The sequence below is a fragment of the Rhipicephalus microplus genome, chromosome 1 (assembly GCF_043290135.1).
Source record: "Rhipicephalus microplus isolate Deutch F79 chromosome 1, USDA_Rmic, whole genome shotgun sequence".
Classification (NCBI taxonomy): domain Eukaryota; kingdom Metazoa; phylum Arthropoda; class Arachnida; order Ixodida; family Ixodidae; genus Rhipicephalus; species Rhipicephalus microplus.
In genome coordinates, this window is record NC_134700.1 from 75,456,421 (window position 1) to 75,479,758 (window position 23,338).

Here is a 23,338-nt window from a genome sequence, read left to right on the forward strand (position 1 = left end):
CGGCGTCTTTCTTCAGCTTACCCCTTTCGAGCATGCCTCTGTGCAGTGAGCTCCACTTGGCTGGGCTATCGAATACGTGCAAACACCGTGGCCTATTTGGGCCTCCGAGCGCTTAGCTACTGAGTCAGCGTGGTTCGCATTATACGTTGATTTACACAACCCAAACGACAAAACACTTTTTTATTTTTTGAGCTTGATCAGCACAAGCCTTTCCAAGTCAAACAGCATGAAGCGGAAGTCACGTGACTTTTTGATGGTGGTGCATGTACGTTCCTAAGCCTCATGAGGTCGTTTGAAGTCAAGCGCGTACCCATACACGTGAAACCTATATGCCATGAAATCAGGACGGATGAAAGCGTCGTTTGTTAGAGACAATAGGGAAACGAAATCCTACAGAATACTTTCTACAACCAAGAGTGAACAACCATAGGGGTATGAATGCCGTACTGAATTTATTGGCAGGAAGGAAATAAAGGAACGATCGAAAAGACACAGTGCAAAAAGTATGGGGACGAAGTGAAGCGACCAACTGACAGACACGGGCTTCAGTTTGTTTCTTCACTTCGTCTCCGCACTCTTTGCGCCGTGTCTGTTTCTTGTTGTTTAGGTGTGAACCGACTACCTCAGCAACAAGCCCTGTTAAAGAACGATGCACATAAAAAAAAAACTTCAAAAGCACAGCTGACTAGTGGTGTGGGCCTTTATAGAAAAAACCGCTTGTCGCTCCGAAAGTGCTTTTCAAGTTATGAACATCGTATTAAACATAAATGGTCCTATACATAAAGTAACTTTATAAACACACACACACACGTTTCATTTAAAGAAAGTGTTATGTTTTGACCACAAACTTCATATTCTATGTGATTACTGTTTGGTAGCTTTAGTGTGTGATAACAAATGTAAATGATACTATGTACTTGTTTCTGTTGATGCCCCATCAAAACTTCAATAAGAATGTTGGTAACATCGGTAATCCGTACTGAAAATGTCACGTTGCTGTGCATTTCAAAAAACTTTCATTCCGAGTTGTGTGCTGTACATGTGGTTGCACAGTGTTTCCGGCCTTGTAACCTACAATCATGTTGTTTTCGGGCTAACCAACAAGGGCTGCAGGTGTAGACCTCTCACTATCACAGAGATTCCTAAAATCTGTAGAAATTATGGGTATGACATGTGTTTGCGTAGCCTTCGGGCTTGCGGGCAGCAAAGACGCTAGTGGCTTCGTTTGTTGCTATGTTTTGGTTTTGTTTCGAATGAAAGAACCAACGTGTTTTCACTTCGTGACCTGTTTTGGAGCGGAAAGCCTGAAAAATTAAGGTGGCAAAGCGTAACTTCCGAGCATTTGCTGATTCTGGTTTCGTGACAATGCATCTTCAAGCCACACAAAGGCAGAACGAAGGTTAAGGACGAAGACTTGGCGAATGAATGCCATATTTGAAATTTTTATGCTTGTTCAAGCGCTCTGCGTTGCAGCTCCCATAGACATCAATGCCAGAGTTCTTTCTAGTGTATATTTAGGAAACTCTATGGTCACCACAGTCATCTGTGTGCCATATCCAAAAAAACATCATACCATCGATTTTGATGACGCATGAAGGATGCGAATGTTTTACATTTTCTTGCTCTATTGCTGGACCCTGTTAAGTCTGCTTCTCTCGCATAGATACCTGCCGCTCATTGCGGTACAAACACGTCCTCCAGGGTGGGAACGTGCCAGGAACCACTACCTTCTGAATCTTCGAGCTCGCACTGTTCGTGGGATGCATGAACATGCCACAGACCTGGAAGCCATGAAAGTACTTATGAGGTGCGTGTGCTTCATTCAAAGTGCAAATACTGTTTGGGGCGTTCAGCAATAACATATCGCGTCATACAGCAGGTGGGTGTCGTAAATGTTTCCAATTATGCTAAGTCACCGAAAGTATCTCAGGTGTTTTGTAATTATACTATTGAAAGGAGTTTCCCTGAAATTTGCTGGAAACCTCTCATCCAGTTCCGGTTTCACATAACTTTACAGCGACTAATCTTGCCGGCTCTTTGTCATAGACACAAGGCTTCCCAGGTAGTACAGAACGCACGCCAAATAGTGATTTTACGGTGGCTATGAAAGGCCCAATGTCGGCTCACTGCTACCGGCAGTGAGCCACTATTGGCTGAGCCGATGAGTGGTCGGTATTACATTTTCAGTAAAGTGCCGGATTACGAACGGCATGTAGGCGGCGCGCTCCTGCGTGGTGACTAAAATCTTGTTCAGAGGAAGCCCCGCAATAAAAATATTCGTGACAGCTGCTCGGCGCGGAAGTAACGCTACAGCCGGTAACAGCAGGTGCAAGAACAAAAAAAGGGGGGAGAGCCGCGTCTCTGTCGTGCCAGCCTGGCATCAGGAGCCGCCATTACCTTACGCAGAACCGTTCAGCCACAACGAGCACGAGCACAGAAAAAAAGACCCCCCCCCCTTCTGCCGCCGCCTCACCAGCTCGGCGCCCGACGCCGACATCACGTTCGCTATCCCCTGCATGTTGTGGCATTTGTGCGTCGCCGTTTTGTCCCACTGTCTTGTGATGGTTGTTTTTCTACATGATGGTCTGGGAAGGGAACATTTTCCAGTGCCTTAAGGCACACCTTGTTCAAGATATCATATCTCCTTGCATTTGGGCAAACACTGAGATGTGGAATCCCAGAGTTATTTTTTTATTTCAATACAAAGTACAAAAACCTTTTTGTTTATCAATTGTCGAGGTATGACGTTGTGTCATGCACTAAATAAAAGAATACTTGGGCGTGCGCGACAGCTTACTGAAACACTGGCCTATGTATGTTGATGCTCGTGTTCTACAAAACAAGTTGAACTGATAATTCTAGGAATGTATAGCAAAAAATAAGCAAACCAATGGCAGCGAGAAAGAGAAAGATCAAAAATGAAAAACGATCGGGTGAAGTTGTATTAGTGGTTGCGTGATTTGATTATGAACATGAAAAAAATAAATGAAATGAAAGAAAAGTACAGAAGTCATAAGTCAGGTGCAGATGTCAGCAGGAGAGCGTATGTCATCGAAGTTTGCTCACTCTTTTGAATATTAAGTACCACTCACCCCTAATTAAGCACCACTCATATTCCTACATGGATTTGTAACAGTGAGCCACGACCAAGACAACCAGTGTACTGCTGTGGAGATGATGTACCAGCTATAAAAATCCCCATTTTCTAAAGAGCAACTGCATGCAGTAACAATTAAGATTTTGAGGTTCGTTCTGCACCAATTCTCGACCCTAACTGCACGCGGACGTTTGCGAAAGAGATGTGCATAAGCATTATTTATTTTAATGGAGACCGACCTGTCCGTCGCTAATTTTTGTACGTCAAACTTGACCTTGGTGCGCGTTTCAGCATTCACTTGAACAGCAGTGTGATGATGAATAAAGGTAAAAGTAGCCACTTCCCATACAAATGATCAGTAAAAGATTGATAATGAGCAATAACCACCTATATCACGAAATATTGTGCATAAACCATGACAGAAGAACTAAGTAATCGTCAAAACGCTAAAAAGGCGCTGCTGTCCGAGCATGTAGCTCGCGACAATGCGCGCGTACGAAATGCAAATGTTATAGTAGACACGCTAAAATACCTATGCAACGTTTACGTGCAAAAGCGCATTGTCTTCCAACAGTCTAGCATAAACAGCTGTCACTGACACGCTGTGTACCACCCGACACACTGATTGATTGATATGTGTGGTTTAACGTCCCAAAACCACCATATTTTTTTCAGTCTAAGTCTTTTGAACCTCGATAATAACATACTGAAATGGATTGAATATTTTCTTTGTAACCGTTGTAACCGCCATCAGTTTGTTACTGCTAATAATCAAGACTCACCTGTAACAACTGAAGTTCGTTCCGGCGTGCCTCAAGAATCAGTACTAGGACCACTTGTTTCTCTAATATATATTAACGACTTGCCATCTACATTGACTTGTCATGTTCACTTATTTGCTGGCGAGTGCGTAATTTACCATGAAATAATCAGTACTGACGATTCTAATGATCTTCAATCAGATCTAAACCTTATGAGTGATTGGTATAATACCTGGCGAATGCAACTAAATATTAACAAATGTAAAAATTTTACGTGTACATAGAATTCTACCACCCTTCCATTCTACCATATGAATAATATCCCCTTAGATCCTGCGAATTGATATAAATACTTAGGCGTTCATATAACTTTAAACATAACCTGGCCTCGTCATATTGAATACATAACCAGTAGAGCTAACTACGCGCTAGGCTACTTACGTCACAAATTTTCTAACGCCCCATCATCATTGAAATTACTACTATCAGTCATTAGTGCACTCGAAACTAGAATACGCCGCAGCTGTGTGGAACCCACACAACGAAAACCTCATCTTCTATCTAGAAATCATTAAAAACAATTCCGTTTATCAATTATTCCATTTATAACCGCACTTCCAGCATATCTTCAATGAAAGCTAAAATATGTCTTCCATCACTAGCATCACAGAGAAAAATAGCTGGCCTAACTCTGTTTCATAAGATATACCGTCACCCAGTTTTTCATTATAACTTCGTTTCACAGCCACATTACTTATCGCACCGTGTAGAGCATCACTCCAAAGTCAGAATTCAAGCAGGAAACACGAACACCTTTAGTCATTCATTTTTCCCTAGAACATCTCGACAATAGAACCACCTTCCCAATGACATAGTCACCATCATTGATAATAAACTTTTTGGAAAGGCTATAACTAACATTGTTTAACTTGGAATTCATGGCACCTTATTATTGTTGTAAAGTTGCATAAACAGGAATTAAAGTCATGTTACTTTGTTTGTTTTTGATATTATTGCAAAGCATTTCCTTGCTACATTGTATGTACTGCTAGTTCTAGTCGTTTGTTTTATTGCACTTTTACTCTTGTTCTGTTATTTACTACCCAAGTTTGTACAATTTTCCGTTCACCACTCCCCTCTGTAACGCTCTCTGGCCTTGAGGGTACAATAAATAAATAAATAAATATGATTATGACAGACGCCGTGGTGGAAGGCTCCGGAAATTTCGACCACCAGCGGTTCTTTAACGTTCACCCAAATATAAGTACACGGGCCTACAACATTTCTGCCTCCTACCTCCAGACACAAATCAGCAAAATTGCTCACAGCACACACACGTGCGAGAAACATACGCAGGGGTGTAGCAGCAAGTCAAGGCCCTCAATATGCATGTTGTAACGGTATAGAACACCACCGTTGAGCACAAACATACGAAGCGAAGGAGCAGTAGTGGGTCACTGAGCCACTACTGGAAGCCGGTTGATGATCTCTCTTAAGTGGAGATCACGTCGTTGCTCATCTCCGATATTTGCAATACTGAAAGCGCCAGCACGCACGTGGACTCGCTGCTCTCAGGAATGTCATAAAGTTTACTAGGTGACGACATAAGCAATCGGCGTCCTCATGTTGGTGGCCCGTTTCATAGACGATAGTCAATGAGTCTGGAGACATCATGAAAAGTTCCTTGACCGTCCGCACCATGTGGTTAACTTCACCGTTGGACTGAGCCTACTTGGGACTTTTGTTGACATGCGAGATTCCGTAACAGTGGGAGGAGACGCAGAACTCTGTCGACGAAAAGTGTGGTCTGTTGTCGCTGACAATTGTCTCGATGATTTCTCATGTCTACGGGATACAACTTTGATGATAGAGCTCACCGCCGCAGACGTAGTCAAGCGAAGAAAGAGCACTTCGTGGTACCTCGAAAGTATTCGATGAGGAGGAAGCAATTTGCTCCGTCATGATGAAAAATGTCGACCCCGAATCACTCAGAAGGGTGTTGTAACCGTGGAAGCAATAATTCTGCTCGTTGGATACGCGTGGGGATGCAGTTGATACATTTTGCACCATCGTGTTGATATGGTTCCCCATGATGAGGCGGCACCAAACAGCCCCCTTGGCAATGGAGCGGCAACGGTTCACTTCGAGGTGCCCATCGCGAATCAGAAAGAGGATGTGCTTGCGTCAAGAAGTGGGCACCAGTAGGCTTCCACCATAGATAAGGCCGTCGTTTGATTTAACGTCAGCACGACGAGACCAAAACTTGCTTTTATTTATGAAGGCAGATTGTCTTTTGAGAACCATCTTTACTCGCAGTATGTCGGGAGTTGAGCGCAATCTGCAGCCTGGTGAGCTCGAAAATCGTCGAGTAGGACCGCAAAAATGGGAGGGAGTACACGAAGCCCTTTTTGAAAATAGAGCTCGACCTTGTTAACAACTGGAATCTCTGGAAGTTCAGCAACCGAGTCCCACGTGCATCAGCGTTAGCCAGGTGTTTTCTACTCACGTATCTGACGTCGAACTGGCACTGAAGAATGCGGATACAAAACGTTGTATCATGGGTGTCATGAACTCACCGTGCTCGGTTCGAAGGCCCCCTTGATCAAAAGCTTATAGTCGGTCTCAAGGATGAAGTAAAACCTCCGAAGAAACTAGTCGAATCTGTCAATGGCCCACATAGCAACCAGTGCCTCTTTTTTGATCAGACTGTACTCTCGTTCAGTTTCAGTCACAGTCAGAGCAAGAGAGATCTATGCAACTGGTCGGAAATCGCCTGAAGCGTGGTCTTGTAGAAGCACCGCACCCAGCCCGAATGAAGTGGCATTTGTGGAGACCCGTTTCAGAATTGCAAGGTGGTACCTGGAGTGGCAGATGTCTGAACATAGCATTGACTTAAGCTTCTCAAGAGCGGAGGCTTCCGCTGGCCCCACGTCGGATTCGTGCAGATATCTTCTGAGAGAAACGTGGGGTGAAGCGACCCACATGATAGAGCATACCGAGGAACTGCTGCACACCATGAATATCCTTTGGAGCTGGCATGCGCTGAATGGCCGCCGCTTTTTCTGGACATATAAAGGTGCCGTTTGCACCCAACGATGTCGCCAAGAAAGCGCACGCTGCTCACGCTGAAACTGCATTTGGCAGCGTTGATGGTGATTCCCGCTCACTGGACGCAACCGAGCACTGCTTGGAAGGGTTCTTCGTGCTCGATTTGGTCAAACAAGAGGATGTCATTTATGAAATTAGGTACAGTATCCAACCCTTACAGCAGGCGAGCCATCTGACGTTGAACTGGCACTCAAGAAGGCAGATACGAAAACGTTGTATTGAGGGCGGTATGAAGTCGCGGTGCGTGGTTCGAAGGCCCCCTTGACCAAAGGCTTATGTTCGGTCTGGAGGGTGAAGTGAAAACTCAAAAAAAAAAAAACTCGTCGAATCTTTGAATGGCCCACAAAGCAGCCAGTGCCTCGATCTGGCTGTACTTTCGTTCAGTTTCAGTCACAGTCAGAGCACGAGAGGCGTATGCAACTGAAGCTGAAGTTATGCTGAACGGGAGGTGGCAATACCAGGATCTTTGAAGCAGTATGATAAAGGTCTCTTATGGGAGTCGCATGTCTGGCGTATTGATTAGTTGAAACCCAGAAGTTGCCTCCAACATCGAGAAAATGCGGGCGTCGCCGAGCATTCCAAGGATTAGCTCGACGGTAGGAAGCAAGTGTCGTTCATGCCGGTCATGATTGAGTTAGGACTAATCCACGCAAAGTCGGTAACTTTACACTGTCCTTGGCATGACAACGAGGAATGCGCACCGATTTGTTGTTCATCGGCGCGCCGTTTCACACCCTCTCGCTCCATGTTGTCGAGCTCCTTCTTTTAACTACGTCTCGTAGAGGTATCGGGATGCGCCTAGCCATGCTCAGGGAGTACGACACCACATAAGGCTTGATACGGATCGTATACTCTACCGGGAACGGGCTAAGGTCGTTGAAAAAGGCTGGAGTGTCTTCCCGAGTCGACGTTTCCGGCCAGGCGGGCGTCACGGTGCCGACAACCTTGAAGACACCAAGGCAAACAATGACGGGATAGCCGAAAATATGTTGCTCTTGACCTTCGACAACGTACAGCGCTTCATTAGTTTGCCTGCCCCACCAAGACAGAGCTGCGTGAAAGATACCAAAAAGCTTTCGAGCTTGTTTGCCCAGCCCAATATTTACTCACAACGAAGCTTCTCGACTGCGGATTGGCAGCAAGGAGACGTATCCGGCACAACCAAGACATAGGCACTGGATCCTACTTTCAAGACAAGAAGGCGCCCGTCGACCTGCGCTTTAACGTAGAGTCCGTTCTGGGCCACCGCCGCAACGACGTGCAGCTGCACAATTTCAGGACACTTTTTCGAGTGGCACACCAACGCAAAATGACCTCGCTTCTGGGACTGACTACAACAAATCACTTTGGCTGCTGGGTAATCCAACTGTCAGTGCAATTTGTGACGGCAAGATTGGCCCTGCCCACTGTGGCCGCTTCTCAAAGCTTCTGAAGCCTCGCCGCCGTGACTCTTCTTGCAGGCGGCGCGTTTTTTATGCCGTTTAATGGGACGCTGCGCTGGTTCATGGGAGATAGTGGTGCGGTGTGAGACGCCGATGGTGTCTGCTCAGCGGCAGAGGCCAAGCGTTGCTTTCGGCTCTCAGCGGGTTCATGTTGACGGGCTTGCACGAGCAAATTGTTCAAGGAGAGTTTGTCCGAAAGACAAGAGTCAACAGAAAAGTGCGAAATATGGCAGTGAAACCGCCGTGGTTTTCGGCGGAAAAGGGGGCAACTGTTGCAGCTGGTGGCGTCGCAACAAAAGCCACCTGCTGACATAGCAATACAGGAAGCCGGAATACAACCAAAATTACGGGGCTACGCGTCTTCATCGCTTGTCCATAACCATCATCACATAGTTTCCTTCATCTTCATCTTTAGTGAATATAACGCTTGGGTCTGTTCTGTGCCTCGGAGGTGACTGTTTTGGCCTTGTCTTCCAGGCCTGATAAAGGCGCGTAGAAGACTACGTCGTATATGGTGGAGGTTGGTCTTCAATTCCCCGTCCCTGTGCGCCCACTTTACTTCTTGGAGCTTCGTTCAGGTCGCTGTTTGGGCCAAGTGTCTACCAGCATGTCACCGAAAAACCCTCAGACGCTTCTCCTTTTACCCCTGTGGCTACGACTGCCGCAGCTACTCACTGTTGGATTGGCAGTGGACCACCTCGCGAACCCCCTCTGTTTGCTGTACTAAACAATGAGGACGTTGACGACTGGTCACACCAACATGACATAGTGAGTGGCAATAGGCACCTCAACCTCTCCACAGCAAAACAGTTAAAACAGACATAGTGAGTGCAACGAAATGTTGGGACGATCCCCAGAAGCTCCGCCACGTCTCTTTCCATCTTACGGGCATGGCGAAGACTTGGTTTTTTAATCACCAGATAGACTGTCCCAATTGGAACGTCTTCAGAGAAAGTCTGCGACAAGTCTCAGCTGCACTTGCAGTTGGAGCCGGCCTTGCGAAAAGAGCACTTGATGGTCTCAAACAACAACTAGGTGAGTCTTATACCTCGTATAGCGATGATGTTCTCTTTCTGTGTTGACGCGTCAACGCCTCCTTGACTGAGACGGAAGAATTGCGCTATTTTCTCAAAGGAACATGACTTGTTGCCTTCAATTCTTTGGTCATATAGGAACCAACTACCATTGCTGACATTTTAGCTATGTGCCAGTGCCTCCTAGAGCTCATATCCACACGGCTGCAGGCTTACAACTCTCGTGCAGCCATCCCTACAATCCTACGGTCAACCCCTCGATCCGCGAAATGATACGAGAAGAACTGCTGTCGCTAGGTTTTCCAGCACGTCAGGTTCCTTCTGACACTCCCAGAACAGATGTTCGTTAAGGAGGAGTAGGCGGCTATGACTGGTAATGCGCACACAGACCTTCACGTCTATAAAGCCCCACTAACCTACGTGCAAGTCGCCGCAGTTACTCCAGCCTTAGTTTCATCGATGCCAGTGACAACGACGCCAGGCCAACTAGCATCCCTGGTGTCCAGCACGCAAAAACATCTTTACTCTGCACCAACGGTGACAAAACACCTGGCTTCTGAGGCCTCCTCCGCAAACACCCAACCCTACTGTCAACCACGGCGCCCGACGAGACCTACATGCTACTACTGCAGATATTTCGGACACATCGCACGTGTCTTTCGCAAGCGTCAGCGAGACGAGCATCGTGCGCGTGACACTTACAAACGGGATTTCGAGTGCCGTCGAGTGCCGTCCTTTCGAGTGCCGTCCTTACTCGGCCTTCACGGTCGCTCTCCCTCGCCATCAGCAACTCCTGCAATAGCTCCTCGCCTCTGTGGTGCCAGGCATCGCTCGCCGTTCCCTCTTCGTCGGTCTACATCACCACTTCCACCAGCCTCTCAGTTCGCCGACCATCGCCTGAAAAACTAAATGACGCGGCTTTTGGGGGAAACGCAAGCTGCATTTAGTGAAAGTAGAAAAGGTCCTTCAGCCCATCTTCATAATATGATCTGTGTTTGGGTGGAAGCCACAGAAGTTGAGGTAATAATAGACACTGGTGCTAGTTTGTCAGTCATTCACAGTAATTTGTGTGCACGTCTCCGCAAAGTTACCACTCTCTACGATCAGCCTGCGTTTCTCGCCACTCAAGGGAACGCCATCCAAGTCGTTGGAATTGATCTATATGGTCCTCTTCCGACGACTCTCAGTGGCGTTCGATAGATAGTGACAGCTGTCGACCACTTGAGACGTTACTCTGAAACGTCCCGCGTGGATTCGGCCTCCACATCTGACGTGGCTACAAATGTGCTTGAAGCCTTGATCTTGCGTCACGGTGCTCATCGTGTCATCTTGAGTGACCGTGGAAAAGTATTGCTGTCACAAATATGGAAGTCGTATTTCAGAGCCTCCAGAACTAGCTACAAGACAACCTTCAGCTATAACCCCCAAACCAATGAGCTGACGGAGCGATTTTACCGCACTATCTCCGACATGATAGCCATGTAGATTGAGGCATAACACCCTAACTGGGATGCAATTTTGCTGTTGGTAACGTTCGCATATACTACCACTGCACAACGCACAACTGGCTCCTCACCGTTCTTCTTTGTCTACGGCCAATCGCCACCTTCCTTTCTTGAGGTCTCGTTCTTTACCGCACCTGTTAAACCATCTGCACCCTGCTGTGAACAATATGTTTCCCGCCTCCATGACTGTCGCCAGCTCGCCAGACTCAACACTGAGGTATGACAACAAGCGCGTAAGAATCTGCTTGACGCATCTCACACCAATGTGATCTTCCACCCCGGCGACGAGGTGCTACTCAGGACACCAGTTCGCCTTCCTTGCTTGTGCGACAAACTTCAGTTTCAGTCCCTCGGCCCATCACAGTATTAGAACAGACTTCACTCGTTAATTATTGCGTTAACCTGTCATTGCTTCAAGTGACCGGCGCTGTCGCGGTACCGAGAAAGTGCATGTCTTGTGTAAGAAGCCTCTCGCAAGAAGTTCTTCGCATCTATAGGTTGTGGCCAGGATAATCCCTTTCATGCGCGGGAAATTTGTGTGGACATTTACAACATGCTTTTTCAGCACCTGTACATGATGATGATGATGATGATAATGTTGATGATCCATGTTATTCTGGCGCACACGCACAAAAAAGGGGGATCGGCCAAAAACCGGGCGGCAAGATCTTTAGGTAAAAGGCTTATGGTTTTCCAAACAAAAAGTAATTTTGGACTGAAAAAATATATATAGAAAGAAAAGCCAAACATTGAAAAAGAAGCGTATCTGAGCAAGGATCGATGCAGGCTGCGAGATGTGATTTGAGACAGAGGTGATGATGGGTCCAACGCGAGCAATATATATATAAAAAGGCATTCTAACATGGCATTAGCTTTGTTTCAATTATGTAGTCAAATACCGCACAGCAGACGTCCCTGTGGCTATAACCAAGTTTAACCCTTTACTGCTACCAAACGATAAAATTACTGCCACATTAGGTTCTAATCCTAATTTTTCAAGTGCAGCTACCAGGTATCTTTTCCGCTGATAAGAATATTGGTAACAGAATAAAAAGAAATGATCTATCGTTTTCATTTCTTCGCCAACCTGGCATAAAGGTGACGCCTTTAGACCAACTTTATGTAAGTGTAGAGAGGAAGAAGAATATGTGCCGCAGTGGGTCACGCCTTGAGCGAGAGGAGCCGAGCGCGAGCTGTTGCCCCGAGTGCTGTGATTCCTGGGTCCATTGCTGCCGCCGGCTTTCCGCATCAATCGACCTGCTGTGCAAGTAATACTTACGCCAATAAAGCCCGTTTCAGAGTGGTGGAGGGGCTGGGTAACTCAACCTGGAATTCCGCAAAAGGAAACTACCTGCCATCCCAGAAATGGCTTAACAAAACACCCAGTAAAGTACGACACAGTCTCCGATGGTCATCGTGCCCACTGCGCTACGCGTGCGCGATCCACCTTTTTTGGACGGTACCGATGAGCAAGACGTAGAAGATTGGCTGTCGACATTTGAAAAGGTAGGCGCAAGCAACAAGTGGGACGACACATCGAAGCTGCAATATGTATTCTTCTACCTAAAAGAGGTAGCGAGTCTCTGGTTTAACAACCACCACGTGGAATTCGTCACTAGGGGTGCTTTTAAGCTACGCATTACAGATGTATTCGGTCGCCCCTAGGTACGCAAGCTCCGTGCAGAACAGCATCTACAGGGACGCGCACAGCTTCAGGGGAAAGGCTTCACAAGCTACATCGAGGATGTGCTCGACTTGTGCAAGCGCTTTGACCCTTCAATGATCGAAGCAGACAAGATCAACCACATCTTGAAGGGGATAGACGACGACGCCTTCCAGATGCTGCTGGCCAAGGGCCCACGTACCGTGTTCGAACTCGCCACTCTTTGCCAGAGCTTCGAGGAGTTGTGCAAACAACGGGTCATGACATGGCGGCCAGCGGCTACCGACAAAAATCTTGTGACATTGACCCTGGGTGAAGACCACAACACAATCATGTCGGAAATCAAACGATATGTGCGCGAGGAGGTAGCCCGACAACTTTTGTGTCTGTCGAATCAACCGGCAACAGAACCCCCTTCTTAGTGTCTCGCGCCCACCATCAGGCAGGTAATACAGGCGCAGGTCTCTGAGGCACTGCCGTCCGTCTCTCAGACAACACCTGTCACCAAGCCATTGACGTACGATGCTGTTGCTGCAACTCCGCCACGACCTACACTTGGGCTAATTTCCCAGCCTGTACGAGTTCCAACGACGCCATTTCCAGCAACACAACAGCGCTATAACAGAAACCCTTGGCGAACAGTTGACAATCACCCGATCTGTTACGCATGCGGATATCCAGGTCCCGTGGCGCGCTTCTGTCGCCGGCACTTCGCAACCGGCTCGGCTGCAGCTTCCAGGTACTCTGACGACTATTTCCCGGCCCCGTACAACGCGCAACGAGAAGTGCCCCGTCAATGCGAGCGACAATCAGTGCAACGCGACCCGTCACCTTCCAGACTAGACCACCATCCTGCTGCCGACTACCGACCATTCGAACCCCGTCGCTCATCCTCACCACGCCGCTACCATTCTCCGTCCCCTCTGCGTCGCCGACCAAACCCCGTAGAGACGAAAAACTGGCTGCCGCCGCTCCGGAGGCACGAGCTGCGAAATCGTGCCTTTAGAAGTCTTCGCCCGTCCCCCACAAACGTTCTGGAACTGCTTGTTGAAGGTATACGAACTCTTGCGCTTGTTGACACGGGTGCCGCCGTATCTGGGATGAGTCAAAAACTCTGCCGTTAGATACGAAAACGAACGACGCCGCCTTCCGACATTTTGCTGAATACCACGAGCGCGCAACCAATTCGACCAGTCGGAGCATGTACGGCGAGAGTAATCAGTCAGGACGTCCCGTACCACATCGAGTTTCTAGTGTTGACCACTTGTTCTCATGACGTGTTACTTGGATGGGATTTTTGTCGCGCCACCCCGCCGTAATTGACTGCGCTCGCGCGCAGGTGGAATTTTGCGTTTTCTGATTGGCCATCTACCGACAATGAGCGCACTCACCTTCGCAAGCTTCTTGTTGCTTCCGACATAGATCTTCCCCCTCTTAGTGCCATCATTGTCCCCGTCAATCGCACTGAATTGTCCGGCTCTGCCGTTGTGTTCTCCCCATCTGACGTTTTCAGTCGCCGCCACGGTACGTCTCTGCCATACGCATTTCTGCCACCTCACCAAGATACTTCTAGAATTGTCGTTTGCAATCCTAGCTCATGCCCTCTCACCTCAAGAGCTCACTAAACACTGGGCTATGTTCTTCCTGTTAATGACAACGTTATTGTGCCTATTGAGTCCCACGACCCTGGCCAACAACTTCAACTGAGCGCTGTTACTCCTCCTTTTACGCGGGATGACTACTTCTCAAATATTTTTGATCGTTCCATCGACAGCGAGCTTCCTCCGGATCAACGGAACCAGCTTATAACTCTTCTGCATGAATTCCGAGGTTCATATGACCTTCCTAAAAAGGCACTGAGTCAAACTAACACCATCGCTCACACAATCTACACTGGAACCACCCTCCTTCGCGGCAAGGCCCCTACCGCGTATCATCCAAGGAACGAAGTGTAATTGCAGAGCACGAAGACGATATGTTTCAGCGCAGTGTCATCAAGCCATCTTCCATCCCCTGGTCTTCACCTGTGGTGCTAGTGAAGAAAAAAGATGGTTAGATTAGATTTAGTGTCGACTACCGGCGACTGAACATTACACGAAAAGATGTGTACTCTCTTTCCCGCATCAATGACGCTATCGATTGCCTATAAGGTACCGAATTTTTTTCTTCGCTGGACATGTTCAAGTTACTGGCAGGTTTCGATGGCAGAGTGTGACCGTCCCAAAACAGCGTTCTTTACGCTGGATGGCCTATACGAATTCACAGTTATGCCATTAGGCCTGTGCAATGCAACTGAACAGCATTTTACGCGGCCTTAAATGACAGATATGCTTATGTTACCTTGTTGATGTTATCGTATTCTCTCCTGATTTCCCTACCCATGTCGACCGTCTGCACACAATTCTTCAGCGCCTTACTAAGGCAAACCTCCAGCTTAACCTAATAAAGTGCCGCTTCGGGGCTCACCAACTTACTATACTTGGTCACGTTGTGTCGAAGGATTGAATTCGCCCCGACCCGGACAAACTTCGAGCCGTAGAAGACTTTCCGAAGCGGACTTCACTCGAAGAACATAGGAGCTGCATCGGCTTGTGCCCGTATTTTCGCCGTTTCGTCCCCAACGTTGCATAAATATTAGCCCCACTTACGCAACTACTGAATGGTCCAGCTAATCTTTCTAACTGGACCTCGGCATGTGATGAAGCCTTCCTTATACTGCGCTGCCTGATTACGTCACCACACGTTTTACGCCATTTCGACCCAAATTTCTCCACTGAAGTGCGCACAGATGCCAGTGGCGTTAGTCTGGGAGCAGTACTCGCGCAATGAAAGTCCGGTATTCCATTCTAGAGTACGTCATCGCATAGGCATGCCGCGCACTCACGAAAACGGAAACGAACTACTCAATAACCGAAAAATAATGCGTCGCAATCGTTTGGGCGTTAAGCAAGTTTTGTCCTTACTTGTACGGACAGAGTTCTGACGTTGTGACAGACCACCACGCACTTTGTTGGTTGGCATCACCAAAAGATCCTTCAGGTCACCTTAGACGTCGGGCTCCTCACCTACAAGAATTCGACATTCGTGTCGTCTACCGTTCAGGACGAAAACGCTCTGATGCAGACGCCCTCTCACGATCACCAGTGAGATCTAGCGCAGACCTGCATTCGGACGCCAACTTTCACATCGCTCCCATTTCCGTCTCAAGCATGTCGTCTGAACTGCGGAAAGACCTGCGGATAAAATTCCCTCCTTAACACTCTTTCCGGCTCCTCAACGTCTGCATACTCACGCCCTTTTCGCCGCCAAGCCAATCATTTCGAGATACGGGCTGTGCAACTATACCGCAGAAACTACCACGCGGATGGTCGAAAATGGCTCTTGGTCACACCACGCCACATGCTATCTGATGTCTGTGCGTATTTTCACGCCGACCCAAAACATGCTCACCCTGGTGTGTTAAAAACATATCACCGAATCCGCCAGCGTTACTACTGAAGTAGTATGTACACCTTTGTACGAAAATACATTCGGTCCTGTTCATTATGCAAACGACGAAAGACAGCGGCCCATTCACCCGGATTATTACAGCCTCTACCATGCCCGGCACCCCCTTTCGACCGCGTTGGCATCGATCTATATGGTCCCCTTCCGTACACTGCCACTGGAAATCGATGGATCATTGTCGCGGTCGACCATCTGACGAGGTATGCTGAAACAGCTCCGCTACTTACAGCTGGTGCACGTGACGTAGAGAATTTTGTCTTGCGACACTTCGTACTGCGTCACGGGGCACCACGCGTACTACTGAGTGATTGAGGGCGCGTCTTTTTATCGGAAGTTGTACAACAACTCCTTCGGGCATGCCGCACGGTGCACCGCACCTCCACAGCCTACCACCTGCAGACCAACGGTCTAACTGAGTGCTTCAACCGAACGCTAGGCGACATGCTCGCCATGTATGTCAATTCCGACCAATCGAACTTGGATGTCATTCTTCCATTTGTGACTTATGCGTACAACACCGCGACGCAGTCAACCACAGGCTTCTCGCCTTTCTTCTATATGGGCGTGAGCCATGGTCCACCCTTGACACCATTTTGCCGCATCGTCCCGACGTCTCAGAGTTCAACCCTCTTTCTGAATTTGTGCACCATGCTGAAGAGTGCCGTCAGTTGGCCCGATAATTCACCTCAGACAAGCAAGCACTCGAAAAAGACCACCACGACCGTGACCAGCAAGTCGATACTTTTGCCGTGGGCTCGCTCGTCTGGCTTCGACTGCCCTTCCACTCCTCAGGTCTGTCCTTTAAGTTTGGCCCCAAGTTTCACGGTCCTTATCGCGTCGTAGAACGTCGATCTCATGTCAAATACGTGATTGAGCCAGTCACGCCATTACAGACAGGCGACGCCTTGATCGTGAGACTGTCCACGTGAGTCGTCTCAAGCCCTATCACGACCAACTCCTAATCCTGTCAACTTGATTTGCCAGGATGGCTCATCTTCGTGGCTGGGGTATTGTAGAGAAGAAGAAGATTATGTGCCGCAGTGGGTCACGCCTTGAGCGAGAGGAGCGGAGCGTGAGCTGTTGCCTCGAGTGCTGTGATTCCTGGGTACGTTGCTGCCACCTGCTTTCCGCGTCAATAGACCTGCTGTGCAAGTACTACTTACTCCAATAAACCCTGTTTCATAAGTAATAATTTAATTGCGGAATTCTACAACGCAATCTGGTATAAGTAACTTCCAATCGCGGTGTTGCGCACACCTGTCTATTCCAGCAGCATATTTTAGATGTGCAAAATCTCGAAATTTATCCAATGAGTAGGAGTTGATTTCATGCAAAGAGAGGTTTCTAAACCTTATTGCTTTCGCGTAAGCTGCATCAGGTAATATCGGGATAAGGGGATCGCTAAGTGATACTGTGGCTAGTGCATCCGCCATCTCATTGAGATATGCCACGATGGCTTGGTACAATCATGCATAATCACACAGTGTTCTTCATCTTCAACGTTAGTGGATATAGCTCTTGAGTGTTCTGTGCTTTGGAGTTGACTGTTTTGGCCACGTCTTTCAGGTTTAATAAAAGCAGAGGACTACGTCGCAATAATATTATTACAGCGAAAGCTGTTATAATATCACAATTCGGGTCTCGTGCAGCACCGTAGTTGTCCAACGCCACCGCCATTTTCCGCAACCACATCACACGAAATCAGCAAAGAAACCTAGTACCAATGCTGTGGGGCTCGAATCCGGGAACGCAGGGTGCCAGCCCAGTATTCTACCACTGAGCTACGTCGGCGCGTGGGACTTGCTGGCCAACTTGCCTTAGGAAGGCTTGATGTCGGGAAAGCAATTACGTTATTACTACTTATAAACGTTTTGTAACATCGAAGGATCAAGCAGTCGTCACACAATGGGAACAGCGTAAGAAGTGACTCATCCAATTCTCCAACCCATTACAAAAGCTTGTTTTTGTTCAGCTATTAACGGCGGCGCATGCCCACTTCATGCATTATTTCTCATCGTCGTCAGCCACTGCATAGACGATGGGCACAAAAAACCTCGCAATAGCTTAGCGGATACCTCGCTTTTCAGAAATTAACGAAAAATGGCATAGCGAATGCTGGCCTACTACCCTAAAATTTTTGTTAATTATGCCATAGTGGGCATCAAGCAAGCGTGCTTGCAGCAGTCACCCAACGACTGTGAAGAAAAGGCTGCGAAAGGCCACTCCTCTAGCTTTTGCTGTGACTGTGGTGCGCCTTCCACGCAGACCTGGTTATTATTATTATTATTATTATTATTATTATTATTATTATTATTATTATTATTATTATTATTATTATTATTATTATTATTATTATTAATATTATTATGATTATTATTAGGTTCATATACAGCTGACGCGATATTTTTCACGATTGTAACGCACTTATGGGAGTAGCTTGTGGCTCGAAACCGTGCCTGGAAAAGGACAAGACCAATAATCCAAAAGACGTTAGTGCTAACTAATGCCAATGATGGCACCTTTTCAGAGCTGTTTCGCAAATAATACGCTTTGTTCTAAAGCCAACTTTTAGGATGATTATGTTCACTGAGACGGAGATGAAAACGACTGTCATTTGGTCTACTATGGCTAGCGCATGGATTGAATCAAATGGTAAGTTGAATAACTCCGTACCAAGGGGTGCCCGGAATAAATAGTTGAAGCTTAGATTAAGAGCATTGGCATTTCGAATAACTTGACTGGCTCCTTGATTATTATGCCGAAAAATTCGAATGAACTAAGCTGGAAGACGTTTTCTTGATTTGCTATTGTTGCACCTGTTTACAGGAACTTGCCCAGTAAAGGGATGCTCCTTGTTGTTTAATGGTGTTTCTAGGCTCTTTTCAGATTTTATGAACTGAGCACTATAGTGGTGTTTTTAGTGAAGACCACGGTTGTAATATTTTTTGTATTGATGCTTTATTAAAGGTTTACGGTGATGGGTGGCATGTGCCCACTCCCTTGCAACAAGAGCCGACCAATAGCCGATGAGCTGGCTTCGATGTGCCCACGCTTCGACTTGCTGCTGCGAAGTCCATCGGGGGGAACAGACACAAAGGTAAGCGTGAATGTATAGCTGTCATCACACTTTCCATAGGCACTGGAGTACGTCCCGCACTGCACTATCAGCAACGCGTAGCTGCACGAAGAAGAACCTCTGCAGATGCGCAGTTCGTTTTTGCCTAGTTGAAGTTACCATCAGGCGTCATTGAAAAAAAAGTGTGGTCAGAAGGCGCAGTTTCCTCAATGGGGGAAAAAGAAACTGATGAGGGTGAAGCAAGTGGAAAAGGATGTTCCAACTTTAATCACGTGAAGCCAGGCGAGTGTTAAATAATGCAGTGTTTTCTGACGAGCTTACCCCCGTATTCTGACACATGCCTTGACTCAACTTCTAGCCTTCACTTGACTGTGTTAAAGCTCCTATATTATTGCGATAGCAGCCCCGCCACGGTGGTCTAGTGGCTAAGGTACTCGTCTCCTGACCCGCAGGTTGCGGGATCGGATCCCGGCTGCGGCGGCTGTTTTTCCGTTGGAGGCGCAAATGTTGTAGGCCCGTGTGATCAGATTTAGGCGCACGTTAAAGAATCCCAGGTGGTCCAAACTTCCGGAGCCCTCCACTACAGCGCCTCTCCTAATCATATGGTGATTTTGGGACGTTAAACTCCACATATCAATCAAATCATTTATTGCGAGAGCAATTATATAAACATTCTCGGCTGGATTTTCCCGCTAGCGTCGCTGTCAATCAGCGTATATCAACCCGTATATATATATATATATATATATATATATATAAACTTAAGAAAAAAAAATTCAGTAAAGGCCTCCCGCGCGGGAAGTCGAACTTGGGCCGACTGAATCGTAAGTGCGAGGCGTTAACAATTGAGCCACCGAGGAGCACGGATTCCACGTTTAAACAGCAAGATATCTATATCGACCACTTCTATCTATATTGACCATGCTGTCTTTTTGCCAACTCAACAAGCGCCCCCTACAGGCGTGTTCATTGGCGTATCTCCTTTTTCGCACAGGTTCTGGCGTTCTACATGCAGCATGGAAATTTTCACTCTTGAATGCAGCAAGGGTGCTCACGCAGCACTCTCGTGCGGTTTGTTTCGCTTCTACTAAGTATTGCAGATAAATATAGCAACAGGTGGCCACCAGGGGCGCTCGCTTATTGTCGGCAACGCAGCTGTGATTGAATAAGCCGTGAGCTCGGTGGAATGCGAAACACCGTAGCCACGTGGTTCTATCACTTTTACTTCTGGGTGCGTGTGTGCATAGTCTGTGCTATAAAGTTGATAGATTAATTTTACCGCATGACGTGAATACTGCTCCTCGGCATGAGCAGACGAGGTGGGCGTACCCGACCTGTTCCACGGGCGTCAGTCAATCAATCTGATGGAGGCGTGAACTCGGATGCAAACTCGTTGATTCTGAGAAGGCCTGAGTTCAATTCGGGACTGTGGTGATGCTGGTGTGACTGTCGAGCGCTTGATGCGGTGAACGCTAAGTGGCAGCTTCTTTGCATATAAAATAATTTGTTGAACTTACACTACTTGTGCAAGGCTGAAGACATAGATAAGTTTGTGATAAGCTAGCTTCTCGCAGCTTTTTAAGTTGGTTGTCCATTTATGTGCGTGGTCGGCTTGGAAGTGAAGACCACATCAGTTTTGTCTTAATTTTGATCATACCGATTGGCTGAGGCTTAACGACCATTATACAAAGCTGTCTTGTCTTCAGTGATAAGGCTTTTAAATAAAAGCCAATTATCTCGGGCGTAGTTACCGAAGCTACGATCAGTATCAAACTATAAACGTAATCTTGATTAGCACGATACTAATTGTCTATATATTAGAATGGGTTAAGTAACATAGTTTTACTTAGCGTCCCCTTGAATAATGATGCGTTAATTAGCATAGTTTAGTTAGCTCATGAGTTAGCATACCTTAGTTAGCCTGATTCTAGCTATACATAACTTTAATAGCATGGTCTGAAATGTGGCATAACTACCTCAGCCTTACCATAACTTGGCATAAATGGCTTGGTCACAGAATGTCTTGGCATAACTATTTAAGTATATCATCCAGTAAAAAAACACAGCATACACATGAAGGAAATGATGATGAGTGGGGCGAAGCTTCGGAGGGTTTATTGGTATAAACTGTGAATCGTCCGTCTATCTATGTCTCTGGCTGGCCATCCGTCCATCCGTCCGTCCACACCTGCTAAGTAAGTCACCAACCTAGGCGGTCACGTACGACGAGCTAGGAGGGTGTGATGTGTGGTGCGCGTTCAAAGTGTGCGCCTTCGAAAAGTGCGCGTCACGGAAAAAAAAAAAAACAAAAGGAGAAATACCAGAGTGCACGTGCGGGGCTGCTTAAACAAGAATGACGACGTTAAAGAGCGTCGAGCACGAGGATGCGTGGCAGGACGTGAAGTAAACAAAAGGTAAAACATCCAATGGGCAGCGAACACGGAGATTTCAAGGCCCAATGGCTTGACACCACGAGACAGCAGTATCTCCAATGAGAACGAGACAAGTGGGCCAGAGCTGAAGCAGGAGCCAGAGCAGACCAGAGCAAGGGGAGTTCGAAGAAGACGGGGCAAGCGGAAGGTCGTCACCAGACCGGGCGCTGAAGATGGGCCGTCGGGCGTAGGACCCGAGCCTGCAGGTCTTCAACCGGCCGGGGCCTCCTGCCGTCGTGTTCCCGCTCCAAAGGACCGTGGCCATCCGGTCCTGAACTCCTTTCCAGGGCCTGCGGACTTTGGTTCCGGCAGGCGAGCTACAGCCGTCGGGCTCCGGGCCCGAGCTGTGCGCCCAGCTGCTTGACTAGGTCGACCCTGGTTCTCTGACGCGTCACCACCAGCCTGTGTTCTCTCGTCACAGACGGGTCCACACTCCTAAAGCCAGAGCCACCACGTTCCGGCCTGGTTTCTCGACGTGTCGTCAGCAGCCAGCGTTCCTTCATCCCCGTCCTGCCCGCGTCCTGAAGCCGGAATCACCGCGTTCCGGTTTGCTCATCGTCGGCGGAATTCAGCGTGTGGGTGAGACCGAACAGATATCTTGCGCTACTCCCATCACTCAGCCCCTTTCGAACGTTAGGTTTGGTTACTGACTTTGAACGTTTTTGTTGGGTGTTTACAGATGTGTTTCGTCATGTCCAGTCAACTGTTTATTAAGTGTTTTGTTTTGTGAGGAATCTTTGCCTTTTTTCTTTTCAATTAAACTTTTTGTGTGTTTCTTGGAAACCGAACGGCTTTGTCCTTATTAGAAAAACTCTCTGAGGCTCAGCCCGGGAGAAAAACAAATCAGCAACAAGAACCCTGCATCACAAATTGGCGTCCGCAGCGACAGGACAAAGTCGTTTGTTTTTCCAGTAGATTTTTTGACGCGGTTAACACGATGACGAACACGTGGGAGTTAATTGAGTTGGCGGATAAAATGGGACTGACGGGAGCGGAGTTTAGAGTATGGTACGAGGAGCGGATGGAGAGGGAGCGTGAGCAAAGGGCTGCGATATGTGACGCTAAAAAGCAGCAGATTGCATTGCAAACACACGCTAAGAGAGAGGAGTTCGAGCAAGAAACACGGGCTAGGAGAGAGAAGCTCGAGCGAGAGACACGCGCTAAGAAGGAGCAGCTTGAGCTAGAAATGCGTGAAAAGAAAAGGCTGCTCGAGATAGAGATGCGCGAAAAGAAGAGACTGTTGGAACTAGAATATGAGGATTTGCAGCAGTGGCTTGAGAGGGAAAACGCTGAATATACGTGGTCTGAGAGCCAGAGTAGTCAACCAGTGGATGAGGTGTGCTCTGAAAGCAGTTACATCGGGAGCGATTTGAATTTACGTGAGACTGACCCTGTACCTCGTCATGACCTTTCGCTAGAGAAAGAAACTCTGAAAGAGTATGACAGGGAGGTAAACAGTCAAAAGACTAGGAGACTCGATAAGCTTATTGAAGCGCAGGAATGCTTCGTGAGCATGGAACAAGAACGTTCCATTCAGAGTAAAGGGTATTTTGAAACCTGTGAGAGGTCAAGCGCACTTTATTCAGAGGTAGGATTGCCTCTGAATAGCTCCGCTGAAGGAGCAATAAAAGGTCTCCTAGGTAATGCCGGCGAATGCCATAATGAAAGCTCTGATGTAGCAGCTACCTATTGTTTTGGGCCACTGGAGATAGC

General features: G+C 47.5%; 1 long non-coding RNA gene across 1 annotated transcript; it reads left to right on the top strand.

Annotated features, from left to right (window-relative positions):
• The first annotated feature begins 1,668 nt into the window (after window positions 1-1,668).
• Window positions 1,669-19,213, top strand: LOC142768265 (uncharacterized). Its single transcript, XR_012885258.1, has 2 exons — window positions 1,669-1,807; window positions 19,085-19,213. It is a non-coding gene; the product is annotated as an uncharacterized LOC142768265 (long non-coding RNA).
• The last annotated feature ends 4,125 nt before the right edge of the window (window positions 19,214-23,338 follow it).